The 26,818-nt window shown below is 44.8% G+C and overlaps 1 protein-coding gene across 10 annotated transcripts in view; it reads right to left on the minus strand.

Moving 5' to 3' along the window:
* tanc2a (tetratricopeptide repeat, ankyrin repeat and coiled-coil containing 2a) overlaps positions 1–2,920 on the minus strand; it is a 1,142,739-nt gene extending 1,139,819 nt beyond the window's left edge. For all 10 annotated transcript variants that reach the window (XR_010969054.1, XM_068013145.1, XM_068013151.1 and 7 more), the window contains exon 1: positions 2,514–2,920. The gene's annotated coding sequence lies outside the window, so the exon portion shown is untranslated. The remainder of the gene's footprint in view (positions 1–2,513) is intronic.
* Positions 2,921–26,818: the final 23,898 nt, after the last annotated feature.

Raw genomic sequence — 26,818 nt, forward strand, 5'->3', positions numbered from 1 at the left:
AACACCCGAGGATGAAGTCCATCAGGACCCCGGGACTTGTCAGTCCACAGCTCCAACAATTTGTTCTCTCCCACAAACCGACTGTAAAATTCAATCATATTATGATCGCTGCTACCTAGGGGCACCTTAACTAGGTGGTCATTAATTAATCCTAACTCGTTGCACAATACCAGGTCTAGTATAGCCTGCTCTCTGGTTGGCTCCAGAACATATAGTTTCAAGAAATTATGAAAACATTCTATGTACTCCTCATCTAGGCTACCCCTACCCATCTGATTTTTCCGGTCTAAAATCCCCCATAATAATCGCTGTACCTTTCGGACAAGCTGCCATTATTTCTTCCTTCATACCTCGTCCTATAGTGTGGTTAATGTTTGATGGCCTGTATACCACTCCCACAACTGATTTCTTATCTCTACCCAAACTGCTTCTGGTCTCCTGAGCTTAGGTCTTCCCTCTCTATTGTGCTATGAGGAAAATGCTAAATATGTCTAAATAATTAGTTTACATTATAAGTTGTCATGTTGATGTTGAAATATAGGATATCTGGCTCTCTTCAAACTAAGTTAAACATATCTTCATTCCTCCTTCCCTGCGCCCCACAACTTGACTGACAAATCCTGTCAACTGGCAACTCTACCCAATGTGAAGAATCGTATCGATGTATGTATCTGTGAATATTGTGTAACCTGGAAAGGGGCATGTACACTGCATTCTGCCAAGATATGTGAAAGCATACGACCTTGTACAATCCAGTAACACTGAAAAAACTTTTAAAGGCCCGCATCTGCATTGTGGGAATAGGATAAAGACCTTTTGTTTATGTTATTCTACTTTTTGCAAAGGTCTTCTACGCACCACTAGGCTGAGATGTACCCACTATTATACTTCGTCACTTTATGTTGCTCTATTGCGGAAATAAAATCACTTGCTATAGCTCCTCTTCCCCTTATCTATCACATAAATATTAACTGCCAGTAGCTAACCTCACTTTCCTGGATTCCAAACAAAAAAAATCAAATACTGCTACTTTCATATGTAGCTACCATATTCATATAGTTACATTGGAGGCAGTTCAGAGGAGGCTCACCAGACTAATTCCAGAGATGAGGGGTTTGTCTTATGAAGAGAGATGGAGCAGTTTAGGCCTTTACTCTCTAGAAGTTAGAAGAATGAGGGGAGATCTAACTGAGGTATGCAAGATGATTAAGGGGATTGACAAAGTAGACATAGAGAGGATGTTTCCTCCTGTGGGGCAATCTAGAACAAGAGGTCATAGTTTTAGGATAAGGGGTAGCAGATTTAAAACAGAGATGAGGAGAAATTACTTCTCTGAAAGGATCGTGAGTCTGTGGAATTCACTACCCCAGAGTGCAGTGGACAAGAGTAAATTTAAGGAGGAGATAGACATATTTAAATTAGTAAAGGGCTGAAGGGTTATGGAGAACAGGAACAAAAGTGTAGTTGAGGCCAAGATAAAATCAGCCATGATCATATTGAACAGCGGAGCAGGCTCAACGGGCTGAATTGCCTACTCCTGCTCCTAGTTCTTATGTTCTTATGTAATACACATCTACACTGGATGTGCAAATTTAAATTCTGCCTATGGCAAGCAGAGTTATTTTAACCAGAAGTGGAAGACAGCAGGTAGAGAGCCAACAGCTTTCAATATTTAATTATAAACAAGTCTTTTTGCACATCATTTATATTTTAAGAATTCCATGGAAATGAATGATTTATGACAGTTGTTAATTATTCATGTCTTCATCAGGTTATTTTCCCCAAGCACAGGTTGGGGAATATTTTTATTTTAAAACTGTGTCAACTGACATGTTCATTTCAATTATCCACAGACATACCTCAAATTATTTCCCTTTCCAAGATTAGTCTTCCAGTATCCAGGAGCTAAGCAAACTTGCCTACCAAAAACAGTATCTTGATTTGATTTCAATATGTTACCACAGGGATGTCATGTACACATTTTAATTTATAAATATCTCCTCACAACACTGATTCTTCCACGAAATACCAATTTCCTGAATAGAGATGAATCCTTCCCAAATATTCAATCCTGGCAGCAAACTCTGCACACACCCATTTATATCAGCATCCCCTCGTCATGATTTCACCTGATACAGTAGCACACATATATCCTTTTGTTTTCCTGGAGGACAGTCTGAGACACAAAAAACAGCCATCCCTCGTGTTGCTCCGGCTATAGATAACACATTATCCTCCACCCTTTACAATATTTATAGCAAATTGCGATATAATTGAAGCCTTCTCTATATACATAATGATATATGCAGAAGTGCTGGTCAATGCCAAGGGTGCATTCTCTTTTACCTCGAATGGGGAATGGAAGCAATGACTTTGTTCTATTTATACCCCATTCAAACAGATCGCTTAGATGCAAAACACAGAACAGTGAAGCGAATTAGAAACACGGTGAGATTACTGTTGCCGTGTGTTTGTGCCTTATGCTGCTGGTCTTTTTTTTATTTTTTTCTCACCTGAGGTGGATGGCCGCAGTCTCCCGGTCCCGGTGTGTCGGCGGCGCCGGAGAAAACCTCCTTCACTCGCGGCTGAGGAGGAGGCCGCCATTCCTCGCTCCGAACTCTGCCATTCCCGGCACCGTCTACAATCCAAACCCCAACTCCTGCTCTCTTCCCGTCAAATCTTTTCTGAGCAGATTCTTTTTCTCCACAAAAATCCCTCCCTCGCTTGACAAATTAAAATCTCCACAAAGATAATAAAAACTGTTTGGTGTTATTTTTCTCAGCTTTAAAGCAATCCTTTCCTCCCCCCACCGAGTCCACTCAATCTAAATCTCACCGGACGCCTTTCCTCTCCTCACCCAACCGCCACCGAACGGACGCTCACCATCCGAGTGGCGAGCTCACGCCTCCGGCAGCCAAGCCAACGGGACGGGCGGGAGCGGAGACGCCGCGGTAACCCCGCCCCCACCACTCTCAACCAATCACAACGCGGTCCCCCGCTACCCATCATTCCGATTGGTAGCAAGCGAGCAAAGACGTCTGATCAGAGTGCGAAGTTCCAGTAATTGACGGGACAAGCTACCAATCAATTTAGAGAGTTGGAAAAATATTAATTGTTTGGAATATTCATGAGCTTTGACGACCAATGGCCGGCCCGGAATGCGGGACCTCCTGGTGTTGGATCAGGTAAGAATGGTCACTGCTGATTATAGCGCCTCCTGTCAATATCATCAGGAATCCCTTATAGTTGAATTTGGCCAACTCAACTAAATTCATTTACACAAATTGAAGATATATTCATCCTGTGATTCCAATAAAACAACATTTATGTAGCACCTCGAACGTAAAAAAAGGTCCCAAGGTGCTTCACAGAAGCATTCGAGGAGATATTAGGTCAAATGACCAAAAGTTTGGTCAAAGAATTGGGTTTTAAGGACTGTCTTAAAAGGAAGAAAACGAGGTGGAGACATGTAGGGAGTGTGTTCCAAAGCTTGAGGCAGTGGCAGTTAGTCTTTAATGCTAAAAACTCTTACAGGGTGCTTACACTTTATGGCCTTCCAAACTTGTATTGGATCTGAGAACAGATGTTCAGCAGAATAAAAGATGCAGTGAGAACTACTGGTGGAAATAGGTCTGTCACCACTGATGATGGGGTAGTTTGAGATATTTAAATTAAGATATGCACAAAAAGCAGATCAGACATGTGTAAAGCTTATTGATTTGATCTATGTTTTTCAATTATTTATTGGTTGGATATATCCATCAAATATTAAAATACTCCCAGGAATCTTGACAGATTATTGGTAATGGATCCTTTGCATTAACTTAATTTTAAAAAAACTGCTATGACTATCCAAAGAAAAAATACACTCCATAATTGCAGAAGGGTGTTTTTTTATGGTATACAACAACATTAATGTGACACTAAGTCAAATACAAAAATAAATCAAGAATATTTTGACAGACTGATGACCTCTGAGATCTCCTGATCCAAGCCCAAGGATCCAAGGTTGAAAATCAGTAGTTTAAACACAGTTTTTCCTTATAAAGTATTGTTACCAATATACTGAGAATACTGAGATTCAGGCTACTAGGCTAGATGGGATTGAGGTTCACAAGAAGGAGGTGTTAGCAATTTTGGAAAGTGTGAAAATAGATAAGTCCCCTGGGCCAGATGGGATTTATCCTAGGATTCTCTGGGAAGCTACGGAGGAGATTGCAGAGCCTTTGTCCTTGATCTTTATGTCGTCATTGTCGACAGGAATAGTGCTGGAAGACTGGAGGATAGCAAATGTTGTCCCCTTGTTCAAGAAGGGGAGTAGAGACAGCCCTGGTAATTATAGACCAGTGAGCCTTACTTCGGTTGTGGGTAAAATGTTGGAAAAGGTTATAAGAGACAGGATTTATAATCATCTTGAAAAGAATAAGTTCATTAGCGATAGTCAGCACGGTTTTGTGAAGGGTAGGTCGTGCCTCACAAACCTTATTGAGTTTTTCAAGAAGGTGACCAAACAGGTGGATGAGGGTAAAGCAGTGGATGTGGTGTATATGGATTTCAGTAAGGCGTTTGATAAGGTTCCCCACGGTAGGCTATTGCAGAAAATACGGAAGTATGGGGTTGAAGGTGATTTAGAGCTTTGGATCAGAAATTGGCTAGCTGAAAGAAGACAGAGGGTGGTGGTTGATGGCAAATGTTCATCCTGGAGTTTAGTTACTAGTGGTGTACCGCAAGGATCTGTTTTGGGGCCACTGCTGTTTGACATTTTTATAAATGACCTGGAAGAGGGTGTAGAAGGGTGGGTTAGTAAATTTGCGGATGACACTAAGGTCGGTGGAGTTGTGGATAGTGCCGAAGGATGTTGTAGGGTACAGAGGGACATAGATAGGCTGCAGAGCTGGGCTGAGAGATGGCAAATGGAGTTTAATGCGGAGAAGTGCGAGGTGATTCACTTTGCAAGGAGTAACAGGAATGCAGAGTACTGGGCTAATGGGAAGATTCTTGGTAGTGTAGATGAACAGAGAGATCTTGGTGTCCAGGTACATAAATCCCTGAAGGTTGCTACCCAGGTTAATAGGGCTGTTAAGAAGGCATATGGTGTGTTCGCTTTTATTAGTAGGGGGATCGAGTTTCGGAGCCACGAGGTCATGCTGCAGCTGTACAAAACTCTGATGAGGCCACACCTGGAGTATTGTGTGCAGTTCTGGTCACCGCATTATAGGAAGGATGTGGAAGCTTTGGAAAGGGTGCAGAGGAGATTTACTAGGATGTTGCCTGGTATGGAGGGAAGGTCTTACGAGGAAAGGCTGAGGGACTTGAGGTTGTTTTCGTTGGAGAGAAGGAGGAGGAGAGGTGACTTAATAGGGACATATAAGATAATCAGAGGGTTAGATAGGGTGGATAGTGAGAGTCTTTTTCCTCGGATGGTGATGGCAAACACGAGGGGACATAGCTTTAAGTTGAGGGGTGATAGATATAGGACAGATGTCAGAGGTAGTTTCTTTACTCAGAGAGTAGTAGGGGCGTAGAACGCCCTGCCTGCAGCAGTAGTAGACCCGCCAACTTTAAGGGCATTTAAGTGGTCATTGGATAGACATATGGATGAAAATGGAATAGTGTAGGTCAGATGGTTTCACAGGTCGGCGCAACATCGAGGGCCGAAGGGCCTGTACTGCGCTGTAATGTTCTAATAATGAATCTAATACTGAATATGCCTGCTGAGAACACGTGTAACAAATGTCCAATTTGTATAATATTACTGGGCTCAAACTAAATTCCGTTTGTACCATGTGAAATTCTCTAATTTTTACTAGTGTTTTGGGGATTTACTACTCTGAAAATAAATACTGCATAATTGGAATATTGCACAGGTTTTTAATCAAACCTGGTCACTGTATCTCATGCGAGATTTGTTTGTCATTGTGACATACCAGAACACTGCCAAATGAGCACAAAGACCAAACACATTAGGAAAGAGCTACAAAATACACGTATACTTATAAACATACATATATATTGGGTAAAGGGTATTATTGCTTATAGTACCTGATGAAGATATTGAAGTAAGACAGGAGGAACTGAAACAGAGACCTGGAGACAACAATAGGAGAAAGAGGAAAAAGGGCAAACTGAAGGACTTCCTCAAACCAAAGTACTTACAGCAAGTTAAATCACTTCATCTTTGATACCTCGAAGTATGTGTAGATTTGTTTTATTTTGTTAAAATGTAATAATTATGAAAATTAAATTTTATGATGAAAAGCAGAGATCAACAGCTAGCCAACAGTAGGAGCAGCCAGGCAACTACAACAGAAAGCAAGCAGGAGCCATCCAGTCAGCAGTGGCAATCCCCAGCCAGTCACAGTAACAGTCAACAAGCCTGTAAGCATTTGGCCAGCCACCATAGCATTCAGCCAATTTCAGCTGCACTAGCCAGCCAGATGTAGTACAGTGCTGGAGGTTTGAATGTCAAGTCAAAACTGTCACTGAAACGGAAACAAGCGCAAGAGCACAAGTTTCCATATTAACCAACTGTATCAGCAGGTATAAGGCAGAAGCCAAGAATGCATACTGCATCAAAAACAAAGTGCTGGAAAGACTCAGCAGGTCTGGCAGAATCTGTGGAGAGAGAAGCAAAGTTAACATTTCAGGTCTGTGACCTTTCATCAGAACTAGCAAAGGTTAGAAAAGAATTAGGTTTTAAGCAAGTGAAGGGGTGGGGTAGAGAACAAAGGGGAAGGTGTTTGAGAGGGCAGAGGGAGATTAAATAACAAAGCTGGGACAAAGGCAAAACGTGTATTAAAGCTTGCGGTAAAAGACAAACCATTCGTGCAGAGAGACTGTTAATAGTGGAATAATAAGCAGCTATATGACATGAAAAGCAGGCACATGGTTAAAAAATAAAATATTTATAAAATATATAAAATACAATATTTTTTAAGAGGCCAGTCATGCTCTGAAGTTATTGAACTCAATGTTCAGTCCGCAAGGCTGTAGCATGCCTAATCGAAAGATCAGGTGCTACTCCTGGAGTTTACGTTGATATTCACTGGAACTGTGGAGCAGCCCAAAGACAGAAATGTTGGCATGAGAGTAGGGTGTTATGATGAAATGGCAAGTGACTGGAAGCTTAGGGTCATGCTTTCGGACTGAGCGGAGGTGTTCAGCAAAGCGGTCACCCAATCTGCGTTTGGTCTCCCCAGTGTAGAGGAGACCGCATTGTGAGCAGCAAATACGATATACTAAATTGAAAGTATAAGTAAATCACTGCTTCACCTGAAAGGAGTGTTTGGGGCCTTGGATAGTGAGGAGAGAGGAGGTAAAAGGGCAGGTATTACACCTCCTGCGGTTGCATGGGAAGGTGCTGTGGGAAGGGGACGAGGTGTCGGGGGTAATGGAGGATTGGACCAGGGTGTCGCGGAGGGAACAATCCCTTTGGAATGCTGACGGGAGGGGAAGATGTGTTTGGTGATGGCATCACACCGGAGGTGGTGGAAATGGTGGCGGATGATCCTCTAGATTTGGAGGCTAGTGGGGTGGAAAGTGAAAGAAACTCTGTCATGGTTCTGGGAGGGAGGGGAAGGCGTGAGGGCAGAAGTGCGGGAAATGGGCTGGACTCGGTTGAAGCCCCTGTCAACCACAGTGTGGGGGGGGAATCCTCGGTTGAGGAAAAAAGGAAGACATATCAAAGGCGCTGTTGTGGAAGGTTGCATCAGAGCAGATGTGTCAGAGACAGAGAAATGGTCATGTGCATACTGCATCTCCTGAGTTGTCTAGGCTATAACCTTATTAGACATGCTTTCCAAAGAAGCAAGTTAGTTAATAAATATCGTCCATGTTGAGCAGTCATATGCCTCCATAGATAGAGCTTACTATAATTGTCAAGTATTGCTGCATCTTTCACTTTACTGCTACTACCATTTCTGCCTCTCCTTTTTTTAACCTATGGTCACTTGTGCAAGGCTACATTATAACATAAAACTGCTAATGGCATGCATCAGTTGGTTGCTGCTGCGCTTTGCAAGCATTGCAGTGTAACAATGTCAAGTGATCTACCTGAGAAAATAACACTGGGTATCTACAAATTTTCTAAATCCCTTCTTACAACTGTTGTCCCAGCAAGTTGACACTGACCTTCACTACCTCTTGGAGATTGGGGACATCCAGAATATCTAACAGCAGTGAGATGATTCATGAATACTGCTCCTAATACTGTATTTTTTTTTTATTCGTTCATGGGATGAGCGTGTCACTGGCTAGGCCAGCATTTATTGCCCATCCCGAATTGCCCTGGAGAAGGTGGTGGTGAGCTGCCTTCTTGAACTGCTGCAGTCCTTGGGGTGTAGGTACACCCACAGTGCTGTTAGGAAGGGAGTTCCAGGATTTTGACCCAGCCAGTGAAGGAACGACGATATAGTTCCAAGTCAGGATGGTGTGTGGCTTGGAGGGGCACTCGCAGATGGTGGTATTCCCCTGGATCTGCTGCCTTTGTCCATCTGATAGTAGAGGTCGCCGGTTTGGAAGGTGCTGTCGAAGGAGCCTTGGTGAGTTGATACAGTGCATCTTGTAGATGGTACACACTGCTGCCACTGTGGAGGGAGTGAATGTGGAAGGCGGTGGATGGGGTATCAATCAAGCGGGCTGCTTTGTCCTGGATGGTGTCACGCTTTGAGTTTTGTTGGAGCTGTACCCATCCAGGCAAGTAGAGAGTATTCCATCACTTGTACCTTGTAGATGGTGGACAGGCATTGGGGAGCCAGGAGGGGAGTTACTTGCCGCAGAATTCCCAGCCTCTGACCTACTTTCGTAGCCACAGCATATATGTGTTTGCTCCAGTTCAGTTTCTGGTTAATGGTAATCCCCAGGATGTTGATAATGGGGAATTCAATGATTGTAATGCCATTGAATGTCAAAGGGAAATAGTTAGATTCTCTTTTGTTTGAGATATAGTCATTGCCTGACAATTGTGTGGCGCGAATGTTACTTGCCACTTATCAGCCCGTGCCTAGATGTTGTCCAGGTCTTGCTGCATATGGACATGGGCTGCTTCCTGAGATCAACATTGGAATTCCCACTGATGTTACTCCTTCCTCAAAGATAGACTGTAGTGCAGACAATTATTCATATCATCTTGCCTTAATATGCTTATAAAGGTAAGTGACTGCTTAACAGAGATCATCTATATTAGTCTGCGTCTTTTGGAAGCAGTCTTGTTATGGTCGAATGGGATAATTTCAATCTAAGTCACCATGCGGGATATGGATGGGTTTGGGTCGACTGCCCATTTTTCACCTCTCCATTTGTAGAGTAAATTTGAGCAGGGTGTGAAAGGAGTGCCCAAACCAAATCTATCCATTTCCTGCCCAGCAGGTTAAGTACACCTCTAGACAACTTGATAGCAGGAATAAAAACAAGAAATGCTGGAAATACTCTGCTTCTCTCTCCACAGATGCTGCCAGACCTGCTGCATTAACATTTCAGGTCAGCGACCCTTCTTCAGAACTAGCGGATATTAGAAATGTGAAAGGTTTTAAGCAAGTAAAGTTGGGGTGGGGCAAGAGATAACAAAGGAGAAGGCATAGATAAGACAAGGTCACAGAATAACCGACCAGAAGGTCATGGAGCAAAGGCAAAGGTGTGTTGAAAGACAAAGCATTAGTACAGATAGGGTGTTAATGAACTGAAAACGGAACAGCCACAAGTACAAACATGAAAAAAAAAGTGGGTAGGCAAACTGAACAAACTAAGATAAAATAAAACAAGAAAAAACTAAATAATAAAAAGCGGGGCCCGTCATGCTCTGAAATTACTAAACTCAATGTTCAGTCCGGCAGGCTGTAGTGTGCCTAATCGGTAAATGAGGTGCTGTTCATCGAGCTTGCGTTGATGTTCACTGGAACACTGCAGCAATCCCAGGACAGAGATGTGAGCATAAGATCAGGGGGAAGTGTTGAAATGTCAAGCAACCTTGAAGTTCAGGGTTATGCTTTCGGACTGAGCAGAGGTGTTCCACAAAGCGGTCACCCAGTCTGCGTTTGGTCTCCCCAATGTAGGAGACCACATTATGAGCAACTTTGTTATCTCTTGCCCCACCCCTGCTTTACTTGCTTATAACCTTTCACATTTCTAATATCTGCTAGTTCTGAAGAAGGGTCGCTGACCTGAAACATTAACTCTGCTTCTCTCTCCACAGATGCTGCCAGACCTGCTGAGTATTTCCAGCAGTTCTTGTTTTTATTTCAGATTTCCAGCATCTGCAGTAATTTGCTTTTAAACTAGATAGCAGGAACTTGTATGCTGGACATTCACTTTGTCTATGCTAGCCCAAATCAAACCCTGTCACTGCCCTCTGCTTCAATAAGGCTTCAGCATGCACATCATTATCCAATTATAAATTATCTTTTTCTGGCTGGTGCTTAATGCAGTGTGTGATGATGTGTTGACTGCTCCACTCATTAAAGACCTTTGTTTTTCTTTGCTCTGTTCAAAGAGCAAATGGAACATTAATTAGTGCAGACTTGAACACAAAATCTAGGCTGACCTTCCAGTGCAGTACTGAGGGAGTGCTGCATGTTGGAGCCACTCTCTTTCAGATGAAAGATTTAACCACCTGCCTTCTTTGCTGGGCATAAAAGGTTCCATGGCACTATTTTGAAGAGCAGCAGGGGAGTTCTCCTCAGTATCATGGTCAATATTTATCCCTCAACCAACATTTAAAACAGATTATCTGGTCATTCTTCTTATTGCTGTTTGTGCACAAAATTGCCTGCCCCATTACAACAATGACAGTAACAATTCCGTGGGGGGTTGTCTCTTGGCAGAGTCTACCACCTGTCTACACCATGCCCTGTGTTGTGCATATTAACTTTAGAAGTCTGTATTCAGACAGGGCAATAGCTATGATTAGGCACCAGGTTTGAGGAGAAGCTGCAAATGTTTAGACTTGAGAAGAGAAGGTGCTGATATTAGGAGATTTCAAGATTCTAAACAGGCAAAATGAGGAAGCCTATGACATTCTCTGATCCACAACCGTTTTATTGTCAATTCACAGTCCAAATATCAGTTCCCTCTCTTCCCTTCCGGATTAACTATCTGTACAGAGGTAACTCCCTGACTGGGGAAAAACCCAGCCCTTAAATGCAAACTGCAATGAGCATCACCTGCTCTCTATTAACACTAAATTAAGTCCTGTTTCATTAAAGGGACCAGCATTTTCAATATAGACATAGACAAGATAAACACAAATATGTTCAACAGTTAGAGATATTACAAGAGAGCATAGCCTTAAAATTTTAGAAGTGGGAGGGTAAAAAGACAGTTTTGACAAGTACTTCAGGTAGAGAGTAGTGAATTTATGGACTGAAGTGCTGAGCGAGACAGTGAGGACTCATTATATAAACAAGTTCAAGAGAAAGTTGGGTAAATATCTAGAGAAAAATTTGATAGAAAGATATAGCAGGTAATGTGGAATATATTTCCTTAAATGCAGACTGGCGAAGTGGACTAGAATTGTCTTTTTCAGTCCAGTGCATGTCTGTTCCTCTGTGATATAGGCCATGAACAATCCTTTCGACATTATATCCCCATCGTTATCATAACAGGTATTATGGAACTTTTAAGTAAGGCTGTTTTTTTCACTAGTATTACCTTCCTTGCTTCATCGCTAGTGTCAGTACAGCATTTTGTCTTTTGGCCATGCCCATGTATGGCATATGGTGCTGCTCCTCAGCAATAGTCTTCCTTATTTTTGTATTCTTAACCCATGCAACATCCTCTGGAACGCCTAACACTTTCTCTAAGTTTCTTTTGGGCCTCCTTATCTCGAGAGACAATGGATACGCGCCTGGAGGTGGTCAGTGGTTTGTGAAGCAGCGCCTGGAGTGGCTATAAAGGCCAATACTGGAGTGACAGGCTCTTCCACAGGTGCTGCAGAGAAATTTGTTTGTTGGGGCTGTTGCACAGTTGGCTCTCCCCTTGCGCCTCTGTCTTTTTTCCTGCCAACTACTAAGTCTCTTCGACTCGCCACAATTTAGCCCTGTCTTTATGGCTGCCCGCCAGCTCTGGCGAATGCTGGCAACTGACTCCCACGACTTGTGATCAATGTCACACGATTTCATGTCGCGTTTGCAGACGTCTTTATAACGGAGACATGGACGGCCGGTGGGTCTGATACCAGTGGCGAGCTCGCTGTACAATGTGTCTTTGGGGATCCTGCCATCTTCCATGCGGCTCACATGGCCAAGCCATCTCAAGCGCCGCTGACTCAGTAGTGTGTATAAGCTGGGGATGTTGGCCGCTTCAAGGACTTCTGTGTTGGAGATATAGTCCTGCCACCTGATGCCAAGTATTCTCCGAAGGCAGCGAAGATGGAATGAATTGAGACGTCGCTCTTGGCTGGCATACGTTGTCCAGGCCTCGCTGCCGTAGAGCAAGGTACTGAGGACACAGGCCTGATACACTCGGACTTTTGTGTTCCGTGTCAGTGCGCCATTTTCCCACACTCTCTTGGCCAGTCTGAACATAGCAGTGGAAGCCTTACCCATGCGCTTGTTGATTTCTGCATCTAGAGACAGGTTACTGGTGATAGTTGAGCCTAGGTAGGTGAACTCTTGAACCACTTCCAGAGCGTGGTCGCCAATATTGATGGATGGAGCATTTCTGACATCCTGCCCCATGATGTTCGTTTTCTTGAGGCTGATGGTTAGGCCAAATTCATTGCAGGCAGACGCAAACCTGTCGATGAGACTCTGCAGGCATTCTTCAGTGTGAGATGTTAAAGCAGCATCGTCAGCAAAGAGGAGTTCTCTGATGAGGACTTTCCGTACTTTGGACTTCGCTCTTAGACGGGCAAGGTTGAACAACCTGCCCCCTGATCTTGTGTGGAGGAAAATTCCTTCTTCAGAGGATTTGAACGCATGTGAAAGCAGCAGGGAGAAGAAAATCCCAAAAAGTGTGGGTGCGAGAACACAGCCCTGTTTCACACCACTCAGGATAGGAAAGGGCTCTGATGAGGAGCCACCATGTTGAATTGTGCCTTTCATATTGTCATGGAATGAGGTGATGATACTTAGTAGCTTTGGTGGACATCCGATCTTTTCTAGTAGTCTGAAGAGACCACGTCTGCTGACGAGGTCAAAGGCTTTGGTGAGATCAATGAAAGCAATGTAGAGGGGCATCTGTTGTTCACGGCATTTCTCCTGTATCTGACGAAGGGAGAACAGCATGTCAATAGTCGATCTCTCTGCACGAAAGCCACACTGTGCCTCAGGGTAGACGCGCTCGGCCAGCTTCTGGAGCCTGTTCAGAGCGACTCGAGCAAAGACTTTCCCCACTATGCTGAGCAGGGAGATTCCACGGTAGTTGTTGCAGTCACCGCGGTCACCTTTGTTTTTATAGAGGGTGATGATGTTGGCATCGCGCATGTCCTGGGGTACTGCTCCCTCGTCCCAGCACAGGCATAGCAGTTCATGTAGTGCTGAGAGTATAGCAGGCTTGGCACTCTTGATTATTTCAGGGGTAATGCTGTCCTTCCCAGGGGCTTTTCCGCTGGCTAGGGAATCAATGGCATCACTGAGTTCCGATTTGGTTGGCTGTATGTCCAGCTCATCCATGACTGGTAGAGGCTGGGCTGCATTGAGGGCAGTCTCAGTGACAGCATTCTCCCTGGAGTACAGTTCTAGGTAGTGCTCAACCCAGCGGTCCATCTGTTTGCGTTGGTCAGTGATTATGTCCCCCGATTTAGATTTGAGGGGGGTGATCTTCTTGATGGTTGGCCCAAGAGCTCTCTTCATGCCATCATACATTCCTCTGATGTTTCCGGTGTCTGAGGCCAGCTGAATATGACTGCATAGGTGTTGCCAGTAGTCGTTTGCGCAACGCCTAGCTGTTCTTTGTGCAGTACTTCTGGCTGCTTTAAGTGCTGCGGATGTTAAATCGCTGGGGGCTTTCTTGTAGTTCAAAAGTGCAATGCGCTTAGCGGCTATGACAGGTTCCAACTCTTCATTATGAGATTGAAACCAGTCTGCATTTCTCTTCGCACTTTTGCCGTAGGTGGTCAAAGCTGACTCATAGATGGCGTCTCTGATGTGGGCCCACTTGGTCTCAGCATCCCCTGTGGGAGTGTTTTGAAGGGCTGTTACAAGTGAATTTAGAAATTTTTGTAACAGCTGTGGGTGAGAAATTCTGCTCGTGTTGATGCGCGGGTGGCCCTTCTGCTTGGAATGATGCAACTTCTTTGGTCTGAGTCTAACCTTGCTGCACACCAGGGAGTGGTCGGTGTCGCAGTCCGCACTGTGGAAGCTGCGTGTGATTTGAACACTGTTTAAGGCGGCTCGCCTTGTGACAATGAGGTCTAGCTGGTGCCAACGACGTGATCTTGGGTGCCTCCATGAAACCTGGTGACAGGGTTTAGTGTGAAAGAACGAGTTGGTGATGCAGAGGTTATGATAGGTACACAACTCAAGCAGTCTCTGCCCGTTCTCATTCATCCTTCCAACGCCATAGCGCCCAAGGCAGGAGGGCCATGAGTCATGGTCGGCCCCAACCCTGGCATTAAAGTCCCCCAGCAGGAATAGGTGTTCGGTGTTGGGGATGCTGCTAATGATGTTATGGAGTTGTTCATAGAACTGGTCTTTAGCTTCAGGTGCGGAACAGAGTGTTGGAGCATAGATGCTGAGTAGGTGTACTGGACCAGAGGTGGTGAGCAGTCGGATGGACAGTATGCGTTCCGAGCCATTTGAGGGAGGCTCTATCATGCTGAGCAAGGAGTTTCTGATGGCGAAGCCCACTCCATGCTGTCTTGGTTCTTCAGGATCCCTGCCCTGCCAGAAGAAGGTGTAGTCTTGCTCTGCTAGAGAGCCACTCGCGGGGAGGCGAGTCTCCTGAAGTGCTGCAATGTCCACATTGAGTCTACTGAGCTCGTTGTTAATGATGGCGGTCTTCCGAGAATCGTTGATTTGTGTAAGGTCTTCCGACAGGCCAGGACACATAGTTCTGACGTTCCAGCTTGCAAAGCGAAGGGCTGGTACCTTCTTTCCTTTTTTCATGTTGTTTGGTGCTGTGTATCAGTCCACCTTTCGGGCAATGACCCTGAGCTCCAAGCACCCATTGAAGCAGGCAGACTGTGGCGGGACAGAACCTTATTGACCGGGGGCTGCCCGGTTTGAGGCGGGCGGTAGCTGTCCAGTGAGGTGCAATGACCTCTCCCACCGACAAAGGCAACCCGTGGCGCCCAGTTTCTACGCCAATTTATCTGGACTTATAACCCGTAACTGCTGCCTTCCGTGTTGTTTCAGTCGCTGTGAGGCAACTATGGAGTGACCTCTCCATGGCGCATGCCTGGGCAAATTTATGGAGGTTGAGAGTTGCCCAGTCGTCAAAACCCCCCTCTCGGCCTTTCTGGTGGGGTCCAAAGGAGTGCAGGACACGACGTTTGGCACCAGTATGGCTGCAGGAACTGCCGGAAACATGCCAAAGGTGACACATGACCGCCTACGGGGTTCCGCTCCGGATTTTCTGTTAGGGTTTACTCCCTTAGCCTTGGTCTCTCCCGAGACGCCCACAAGGCAGTGGGGTTGTTGGGGCCCCTACACAGGTGTAGGATGGTGCCGGTGGGAGGAGAGGGGATGCAAGGGGGAGGGGTAGAGGGAGGGGGTAAGGGGGAGGGGTAGAGGGAGGGGGTGGGGGGGGTGCAGGGGAGGGGGGTGCGGGGTGAAGATGGTGCGAGGGGGGGGCGGGCTGGGATGGGGTTGTGAGGGGGTGAGCTGAGAGGGTGGAGCAGGGAAGGGGACGGGGGTGGGGGGGGGGGGTGGAAGGGGGGTAAAGGTGGGGGGGGAGGGGGGGTGGAATCTGGTGCAGGTAATAAGCCATTTCCTCAGTGCCCACCATCGACGTCCGGAAAGCTCATCCACGTCCTTCGGGAGGTGAAGCATCATTTGGCAGACTTAGAGGTGATTACATTTGCTAAGGGTTTTTTTTTTGCAGTGGTTTAAATAAAGGCATGCAGCATTGCCGACAGTGCGCTGCAGATGCTCTCCGAGCCATCTCCCGCGGGCGCTTTGAAGTTGCGGCCGGGGGGGCCGTTCGTGGATGTTTTGGGTGTTCGGGGCACCTTTTCACAGGACTTCTCTCGGGTCCCGCAGCTCCTTCTTCACCTCAATGGACTTACCGCATGCCGTGGCTGCAGACACTCTGGACTGTGAAGACAGCAGGATCGGAGATTGAAGTATCGGCAGCTGTGCTCGTCAGTTTCATCCGGATCAATTTCATTGAGAAAACAAAGAGCAGGTGTGGCTGGGGGAGGGCAGTGGGCCCAGGTAACATACACTAAACTAACTGTTAGCCTTTAGATAGGGCTGAAATGAACTGATTTAAAGAGCCAGGGGAATTTCTCTAAGTAGTGAAAGCATATTCACATGTTTTGTTATGTATATCCATGCATCATGCCTTGCTGGGCCAGGGGGAAGGGAGGAAGACTCTTGTTTCCCACCAGAAAGGTCCTGCCATTTCTTCATTATGAAGTCCACTAGGACAAGGCCTGCTCAGTAAAAGAGACTTAATTCATTTGACAAAAACTATAATGTACTAGACATTTCAATTTAAGAACCTTTCATCACTTATGCTGGCTAAAAAGCTCATTAGCTCCTGAGAAGTGTTATCAGTTGAATAGTTGATAAGTATTATGAGTGCTTGATGTTTTGCCAGTTCTGCTAACTAAATACTTAGGCATGAAATCACCTGTTTAAAAATGATACAAATTCACAATTTTGTTTGTTGTCATTAAAACATTTTTTAAAGTGTTATTACCAAACAGGAAAATATAATCATGTAGAGTGGCAGCTTCTGCAGTCCTTTAGCATAATAATGAGTTTAAACCTGCTGGCAACTCCCTATTCCAACCAGATTCTCCAACAACAGCTATGCTGGAAAATAAACTGCTTAGTTGTGTACATTTATTCTTTTCTGCACTTTATATAAAAAATAATGGACACCTGGGAATGAATATAAAAGCAATAACCTTTAGTAGAGCCATTATTCACAGGGCCACGTTACTATGTATCTACTAGGCATAACCTTTGGACTGCTTCCATATTCAGTGTATGAAACAAATGAAGCCATTGCAGTTCAAATGCAATCAAGCAGCTCGGACAATGTCATAAACTGTTAGAACAAAGCTCAAGCAGTTTATAGCAATCATGAATACCGAGATTAGATTACTATCTTGAAATCCCTGGAATATTTTTCTCTTCAATAAAACCAAAAAATCTAAACTGTCACTTGCAGTGTAGTACTGATGGGGTGCTGCACTGTCAGAAGCCTTTTGGGATGAGAAGTTAAATCGAGGCTCTGTGTGCTCTCTCAGGTGGATGTGAAAGAGAGCATTAGCATTCTCCCCAATGTCCTGGCCAATATTCATCACTCAACCAACACACTAAAACATGGTGAGAAGCCCATGGAATCGGGTGGAACGCCAGTTTTACACCCTGTCCAGTATCACTCTCCATTAGCTTGAATGGAGAGTAACATTAAGTGTGCTGTTCTGGACATGGTGAACTCTCTCTATAAGTATAATTAAGAGGAAGCTAGATAAGCTTATGAGGGAGAAGGGAATAAAGTGTTATGCTGATAGTTAGATAAGGAAGGATGGTGGTGGTGCATAAACACTGGCATGGACCGGTTGGGCTGAATAACCTGTTTCTGTGCTGTACATTTTATGTAATTCTATGTCAAAGCAGAAATATATTCAGAAAATGCTGGAAATACTCAGCAGGTCAGGCAGCATCTGTGGAGAAAGAACCAAAGTTAATGATTCACCAGGATGTTGCCTGGTATGGAGGGCGCTAGCTATGAAGAGAGGTTGAGTAGATTAGGATTATTTTCATTAGAAAGACGGAGGTTGAGGGGGGACCTGATTGAGGTGTACAAAATCATGAGAGGTATAGACAGGGTGGATAGCAAGAGGCTTTTTCCCAGAGTAGGGGATTCAATTACTAGAGGACACGAGTTCAAAGTGAAAGGGGAAAAGTTTAGGGGGGATATGCGTGGAAAGTTCTTTACGCAGAGGGTGGTGGGTGCCTGGAACGCGTTGCCAGCGGAGGTGGTAGATGCGGGCACGATGGCGTCTTTTAAGATGTATCTAGACAGATACATGAATGGGCAGGAAGAAAAGAGATACAGAACCTTAGAAAATAGGCAACATGTTTAGAGAGAGGATCTGGATCGGCGCAGGCTTGGAGGGCCAAAGGGCCTGTTCCTGTGCTGTAATTATCTTTGTTCTTTGTTCTTTGTTCTTTGTATTCAGGTCGATGACCTTTCATCAGAACTGCAAAAAGTTAAGAGATGTAACAAGTACAGAGGCAGGGAAAGGGGGAGGGGAGGAAAAGACAAAAAGAAAGGTGTGTGATACAGTGGAAGGTGGGAGAGATTAAATGACAAAAGAGATGATGGTTTAAGGCAAAAGGAGATGTAATGGGACAAGTAAAAAGGTAGAAAAGATTGTTCTATAGGAAGTGTAAGTGGCAACAGCAGAATCATTACCAGTACCTGTTGTGCAAAAAAATGGGAGCAGTGTTTCTGATATGAAATTGTTGAACTCAGTGTTAAGAACATAAGAAATAGGAGGAGTAGGCCTACAGCCCCACATGACTACTCTGCCTTTCAATAAGCAAAGTGACTCCTGACAATGCAGCCCAGCGCCGACGTCAGAGTGCTCCCAGCTTCTTACATGTGCAGAACGGACTCTTGCTGTCAGTATGGTGCTGTGCATGCACACCTGACTTGCCAGGACTAATTCATGCATGCGTATGAAAATGTCATTCGCGTACTGCAACATCTGCTTGCCGCTCGCTCCCCGCCTCACCACTTCTTCCCCCCCCTCAGCCTCTAGCTCACTGCTTCACCACCCCCCCCCACCTGTCGGCCACTCACTTCTCCCCTCTTGGCCACTCACACCCTGCACCCACCCCCACCTACCTTTGGACCACTCGATCACAGCCTCACTACTTCCTCCCCTCTGCTCTGCATCTGCTCCCCACTCCCTCCCACTCTGGTTTCCGCTCCCTCCCACGATCACCGTCTTTCTTCCCCCGCACGAGTGACAAGATAGGCAGGGAGTGAAGGAGCAGGGAGCAGAAATGGTGAGTGACCAAGCAGAGGAGAAGTGGTGAGGTGTGGAGCAAGTGGCGAGCATATGGGATTGGGAGACAGCGGTGAAGAGAAGCACGATGGCAAGAGGGAGTGGGGTTCTGTTGAAGGTGGGATGGAGGCGGCGTTCACAGCCACAGGGGAATAGGGTTTCATTTGCTTTTGCAATAAATTGAGCAGCGCCATCTTTACTACTGGCAGCTGCCAAAAATGTCGCAGACAGTGACGTTTCAGTGTATGAGGCTGCATTTGTGCATGTACAAGTACTGCGCCACCTAATGGTTGCAGTGTCAGCAAACACAGCCTTCAAATAAAATCATGGATGATCTTGCACCTCAGCTCCACTTTTCTGCCCAATTCCCATATTCCTTAATTCCTCTAGTGCCCAAAAATCTATCGATCTCAGCCTTGAATCTACTCATTGACTAAGCATCCACAGCTGTCAGAGGTAGAGAATTCCAAAGCTTCACAACTCTCTGGAAGGTTGTAAAGTGCTTAATTGAAGGATAAGGTACTGTTAATAGATTTCTTAATGGATACCATTGCAACTAAGGGTTGTTCGGATCATGCCAATAATTCTGTTTAAGATTCACTCATGAGTGTTTTTTTTACAAGAACAGGCTTTATTACACTAACTGATTTGGTCTTCTTTGGTGATTAACTCTATCCTGATTATTTCATTAAATAGTTTATGGAGCATGTGCCTTAGTGATTTAAACGGTTGTCTCACTCTCCAGAGAGAAATTAACCATTTCATGTAGTACTGTTGTCAAGTAACTGAGCATGTCAGAGACCTGTTCTTCAGTGCAAATTCAGCAAGCATTTATTTCTGTATGCTAGCTCACAAACACACGCGCATGTGCCCACAGGCAATCACACACACGTACTCCAATGTTACAGGCTGGATTTTATCCTGGCAACGGGGGGTCTCGACATCCAGAAAAAGCGGCGTTGAAATCCTCATGTCACCTCTTCTCCAGAAGGACTGCCGAATCTAGTGCCAATCAGGCACTTAAGTGACAGTGGCGGGCCTTACACAGGATCAAGGACCCTGTCGCCAGATGTCCCACCCTTGGAGAGCTGCTGGCCAATCAGAAGTTGGAGGCTGCACGCCACTGCAGAGGCAGTGTCTGCTACTGCAAGGACAGGAGGTTGGCTGAGTGCCTTTTAACGAGGGATTCCCCAGGAGCCGGGAAGCAGCCTACATGGTTTTTCATGCCGTGCGGCAACAGGGCCACCTGCCACACAGCTAATTGCGGCGGCAGCAGGATGAGGCCCTTAGTCGGGGGTTAATTGCCTTGTGCTTAAGGGCCTCAATTGGCGGTGGACAGGAAGGCCCTCATCACCGTCCCACCCAATTTTATGCTCTCCCTGCCTCCAAACATGCCGCAGGGGAGACCATAAAACACTCCCCATGTGTCACGCTAATGAAGGGGACAGTGAGGAAATATGAAATGAACTGGAGGAATTATGAAATAAAAAAGTCAACTGTTGACCTGAACCACAAGAAAATGGGCACACTTGTGCCACAGACAAAATGGAGTAGAGGTCAGGTGACCCCTTCTGTATTGTCAATAAACATATCTGTCTGTTGAAGATGAAACACATTATCCACATCTGAATTAGCTTTGGGAAAAAACACATTGAAATGTAAAACAGCCCATTCCGTGAAAACAACGCCCATCTTCAGGAATGGAGCTAATAAAGTCTGTTGTGGACAGTGACTCTGCAGCCAAGACTAAAATAATAGGTGTGAAGTAGCAGTCCATGTCAGTGTAGAAATGCAGCAAGACCTGGACAATATCCAGGCTTGGGTTGATAAGGTCAAGTAACATTCGTGCCAAGTGCTAGGCAATGACCAACTCCAAGAGAATCTAACCATCTCCCCTTGACATTCAATGGCATTACCATCGCTGAATCCCCTACTATCAACATCTTGGGGGTTACCATTGACCAGAAACTGAACTGGAGTAGCCATATAAATACCATGGCTACAAGAGCATGTCAGAGGCTAGGAATCCTGTGATGAGTAACTCCACTCCTGACTCTCCAAAGCCTGTCTACCATCTACAAGGCACAAGTCAGGAGTGTGATGGAATACTCTCCCCTTGCCTGGATGGGTGCAACTCCAACAACATTCAAAAAGCTCAATACCATCCAGGACAAAGCAACCCACTTGATTGGCACACCATCCACAAACATTCATTCCCTCCACCACTGACGCACAGTGGCAGCAGTGTATATGATCAACAAAATGCACTGCAGCAACGCACCAAGGTTACTCAGGCAGCACCTTCCAAACCCACGACCTCTACCACTTAGAAGGAGAAGGGCTGCAGATGTGTGGGAGGTGGTGCGGGTGACTTCCACTTTCCACTTCTCAACTGGTCGCAGATAGATTTGGGAAAAAAACGCATTGAAATATAAAACAGCCCATTCCATGCAAACAACTCCCATCTGTCCATAACATATGCCTTACATGACATTTGATACAAGCCACCCCGGGCAATCCAATGATCTTAGCAACAGATGGGTAGGTGGGCGTCTGGATACCTTTGTTCATCTTCTCCGACATGACCCTGATGTGTTAGGTAGTAGCCAGTGTTACGACCGCGGTGGGAGCAACGCACTGTTAATTCAGTCCCATTACTCCCATTACAGGTCGCATTATATTATTAAGCTTTCACATCCAATTGGAAAAACAGCCAAGTGAAACACTCTAGTAACCCTAGAAAGAAACAGACCAAACCAGGTATCTTTAGGGGCGGCACAGTGGCGCAGTGGTTAGCACCGCAGCCTCACAGCTCCAGCGACCCGAGTTCAATTCTGGGTACTGCCTGTGTGGAGTTTGCAAGTTCTCCCTGTGTCTGCGTGGGTTTCCTCCGGGTGCTCCAGTTTCCTCCCACATGCCAAAGACTTGCAGGTTGATAGGTTAATTGGCCATTATAAATGGCCCCTAGTATAGGTAGGTGGTAGGGAAATATAGGGACAGGTGGGGATATGGGATTAGTGTAGGATTATTATAACTGGGTGGTTGATGGTCGGCACAGACTCGGTGGGCCGAAGGGCCTGTTTCAGTGCTGTATCACTAAACTAAACTAGACAGCAACAAATTAACTATTTATTTAAAAAAACCTAAATCTTAAATACTATTAAGATAAACCTATGTCTAAAGACCTTATAACTTCTTAATTTAATCTAACTCCTGCATTCACGCACATACTTTCAAAAATAACAGTAGTCCGGTTTTAAAAGTGCAGTTTTGAAAATTAGCTGTCTCTTAAGAATAAATAAAATAACTTAAGTTTTTGTCAGTTACATTCCTAATGGATGAGGTCTTCTAATGTGGAAATGGTCAAAGGTACTCAAAGTCTTCATCTGGATTTGATAAATAGTCCTTCAGAAGATAAGCATTCAACTCTTCGACTGCAGTAGCATTAATCAGTTCTTTGAACAATGAGCAATACAAATAATTTCTTGAAAAAGCAAGCTTTTTCTCTTTACTCAGGGAAGTAACTTACCTTGTAGGTCCTTGTAGAATTTTCTACTGAGAGAGAATAAACAGCTCCTTTTCTTTTCAGTTCGCCTCGCTGGAAGGTCCCCAAACTAACTGGTTTCAGCCAATTTCTGCCAGTTCCACACACAGTCAAGTGGACACATTACACCATGTGACCTCTCTCTCTCCTGCTGTTATCCAGGGCAACCAAAAAATGCAACTGGCGCGCACTGTCTCAGGAATTCCAGAATCTTCTCTTCCTTAAAGGTGCACTGTTTTAATAGAGTCTTAAAAGCACACACACTGTTTTTAATCAGAGGAGAAAAATAATTCCAGGTCCGTGACACCAGACTGTCAAGTACAGTTTTCTTAACATTCATAGACAAGGACACATAACTTTTTCTTGGGAATCTATCAATTTACTATTCTCACCTTCACTTTCATGGCTTTCACTTGAATGTTAGGAAAATTCCATTTGGAGGTGTATCCTTTCTGTTTTTATCTTACACCGTCAAACAGTTCCTCTCATTCAATTTTACACAACCCATTAATTACCATGTCTTTATAATTGGGATGTTATGTTTCCAAAAGCTATACATTGCAATAGGATATTGTTAAATTCTGTTTTTTAAAATTCTTTCATGGGATATAGGCCAGAATTTGTTGCCCATCCCGAATTGCCCTTGAACTGAGTGGCTTGCTAGACCATTTGAGAGGGAAGTTAAGAGTCAACCACATTGCTGTGGGTCTGGAGTCACGTGTAGGCCAAACCAGATAAGGACAGCAGATTTCCTTCCCTGAAGGGCATTAGTGAATCAGATGGATCTCTTTTTTATGACAATCCATTATGATAGTTTCATGGCACCATTACTGAGATTAGCTTTCAATTTGAGATTCTTATTAATTAATTGAACTTAAATTCCACCAGCTACCATGTCTCCAGAGCATTAGCCTGTGCCTCTGGATCACTAGACCAGTAACACTACCACTAGGCCACCATCTCTCCAGTGTATGTAGGTACCTTTATCTCTATGTTTCAGGATGTTTCTCCTTCATGAATTACAATGTGAACACATAATCCAGGCGGATACTCCAGTGCCAGTACCAAAAGAGTGCTGCACTATCGGAAGTGCTGTCTTTTGGATGGGATGTTAAGATGCCAGGACACAATCTTGAAGAGGAGCAGGAGAATTTTTCCCCTGCGCCCTGGTCTGAAAAATATACTGAATTTCTTACCTGCATTTTCTTACGATTCAGTCCTCACAGCCAAACTCTTATTCTTTCATGGGATGTGGGCATCACTGGCAAAGCCAGCATTTATTGCCTATCCATAATTTCCCTCTATGTTGGGTGCCAAGAGCAGCGGCCAGGCTGTTTTATAATCATGGCTGAGAGTCTTTGCTGAAGAGCCCTTTCTGTGGTGCATGGTGATGCTTCCCATCAGATTAGTCAACAGAGCAGTCTAACATGGAGAGACACCAGAATTAAGCGTCATTATGCCAGTACAAAAAATTGACTCTCTTAAAAAAAAAAGTCAATCAATATTCTCCTGAGGCTAATATTCCTTTAATGAAGGGAGATGCGTGCACCCCACGCCCCCCCTCCCCAACCAAGATTTACTTTTGCCTTTAGGTTATATTTAATTTAATATGAAAACAAGCTATAACTTTTGGAAGATTGAAAAGTACCCTCATGTTTTTTAAAAACAGTACACAGCGACAGAATTTCCCCAGAATCACCTGTGACTCACTTCTCGATAACTCTGTAGTATTGACATCCCGGGATTCACCTTACTGCGTCAGTGCCTTCATACATCACACTCGAACATACGAATTAGGAACAGGAGTAGGCCACTCGGCCCCTCGAAACTGCTCCACCATTCAATAAGTTCATGATTTAACTGATCACTCCACATTTCCACCTACCCCCGATAACCTTTCACCCCTTTACTTTTAAGAATCTATCTACCTCTGCCTTAAACATATTCAAAGACTTTGCTTCCACTGCCTTTTGAGGAAGAGAATTCCAAAGACTCATGACCTTCCGAGAGATAAAAATTCTCCTGACTTAAATGGGCGACACCTTATTTTTAAACAGTGACCCCTAGTTCTAGATTCTCCCACAAGGGGAAGCATCTTTTCCACATCGACCATGTCAAGACCCCTCAGGATCTTATATGTTTCAATCAAGTCGCCTCTTACTCTTAATCCCAGCAGATACAAGCCTAGCCCGTCCAATCTTTCTTCGTAAAACAGTCCATCCATTCCAGGTATTAGTCTAGTAAACTTTCTCTGAACTGCTTCCAATGCATTTACAACCTTCCTTAAATAAGGAGACCAGTACTGTACATAGTACTCCAGATGTGGTCTCACCAATGCCCTGTATGGCTGAAGCATAACATCCCTACTTTTGTATTCAATTCCCCTCACGATAAACGATAACATTCCATTAGCTTTCCTAATTATGCGCTGTACCTGCGTACTAACCTTTTGTGATTCATGCACTAGGACACCCAGATCCCTCGGCATCTCAGAACTCTGCAATCTCTCACCATTTAGATAATATGCTTCTTTTTTATTCTTCCTGCCAAAGTGGACAATTTCATATTTTCCTACATTATACTCCATTTGCCAGATCTTTGCCCACTCATTTAACCTATCTATATCCCTTTGTTGCCTCTTTATGTCCTCTTCACAACTTACTTTCCGACATATCCTTGTGTCATCAGCAAATTTAGCAATCATACCTTTGGCCCCTTCATCGAAGTAATTTATATAAATTGTAAAAAGTTGAGGCCCCGGCACAGATCCCTGTGGCACACCACTCATGGGCCAGGATTTTGAGAGGCCCTCTGAGGCAGGGGGCACAGAGTATCGGGATGGGTGGCTGGGGGAGGTGGGAGGTGATGGCCTGGCCACCCAGCAGCCAATTGAGGCCCTTAAGTGGCCTATTAACAGTCAATTAAGAGACTCTTCTCACCACTGCTGGGATCTTACCAGTAGCAGGGGATGCCTTTGCCAAGCAGGGAGGATGCCTTGTGAAATGAGCTGCACTCCCTGGGGCATTGGGGGAAATCCCTACTTCATGGGCAATTTGTGGCCCACAGAGGACCCCCACCAGGAACAACTTGACCCTGTAAGACACCCCTCCCCTGAACTGCACGACCACACCCTCACCCCTTCCCCCACACCGGGGCCTTCCGGACTGGCGCCAGCGTCCCGACCTTACCTACCTCTGTTCCGGGAGTTTTGCTGCTGGGCCTGGGTCCAAAGCCTCATCATAACACATGACAGCCTTCTTTGAGGACATCCAATAATCCAACAACTGGTGTGACCCATTTTATTTTGAAAATTTCTTTCCTTTCCAACATTTCTTTTATACTCTGGAGATCAATCCTCAACCTCTTTTCTGTGACACTTCTTGTCAAATGAACATTGTCCCAGAGAGAATGGTTATCTATATAGCATTCTATAGGAAATTCTTCTCCGGTTCCTTTAAAATACTCGATAAATATATACCCATATCTATCGCTTCTATCAATGCAAGTGTCTCAGCAGCTAAGGTGCTTTTAACTATCCTCTTCATTTTCTTCGATTTCCAGGCTAATGGACAACATTTATCTTTTTTCCCCCACTAAAAATATGAACCCTGCTGTGCTCGAATAACCATCGGGAAGATTAGCCTGTGAGGAGTCACTAAAAATGACTAATTTCATTTCTTCTGGCTCACCCAATGCTGGAAACATGAGTGTACATTAGTCAAAACTCAATCTCTTCAATGTCTTATTTGCTTTCAGCACTTCCCCAACAGTAGCATGTTTCAGCATGGTGCTCAATTCTAATACATCATAGCAAGCATCCGGCCTAGTTTGTGTGCACAACCAATTTAATTGCCCGATTAAACTCCTTAACTGATCTACTTCTTCCTTGGTTGTAGAGTCTTCCTTTTGAGAGGATCGGGCCCAATTTATTGGGATCCTATTAACATTCTCTAGATAAGACTGTTGATTCAGGGTTACCCCCAACTTAGTCTGCCTAATATTCAACCCTATATATTTAAAAGCTCCGGAAGCCTGACTTCCAATCTTAAATTCCTGCAGAACTTTATTTACCACAAACATCTCAAATGCCGCAGATCCTCCCTACAGAAAATTGTCTACATGCATCAAGAAAATGCCTGCTCGTT

The sequence above is a fragment of the Heterodontus francisci genome, chromosome 33 (genome assembly GCF_036365525.1).
Source record: "Heterodontus francisci isolate sHetFra1 chromosome 33, sHetFra1.hap1, whole genome shotgun sequence".
NCBI lineage: Eukaryota > Metazoa > Chordata > Chondrichthyes > Heterodontiformes > Heterodontidae > Heterodontus > Heterodontus francisci.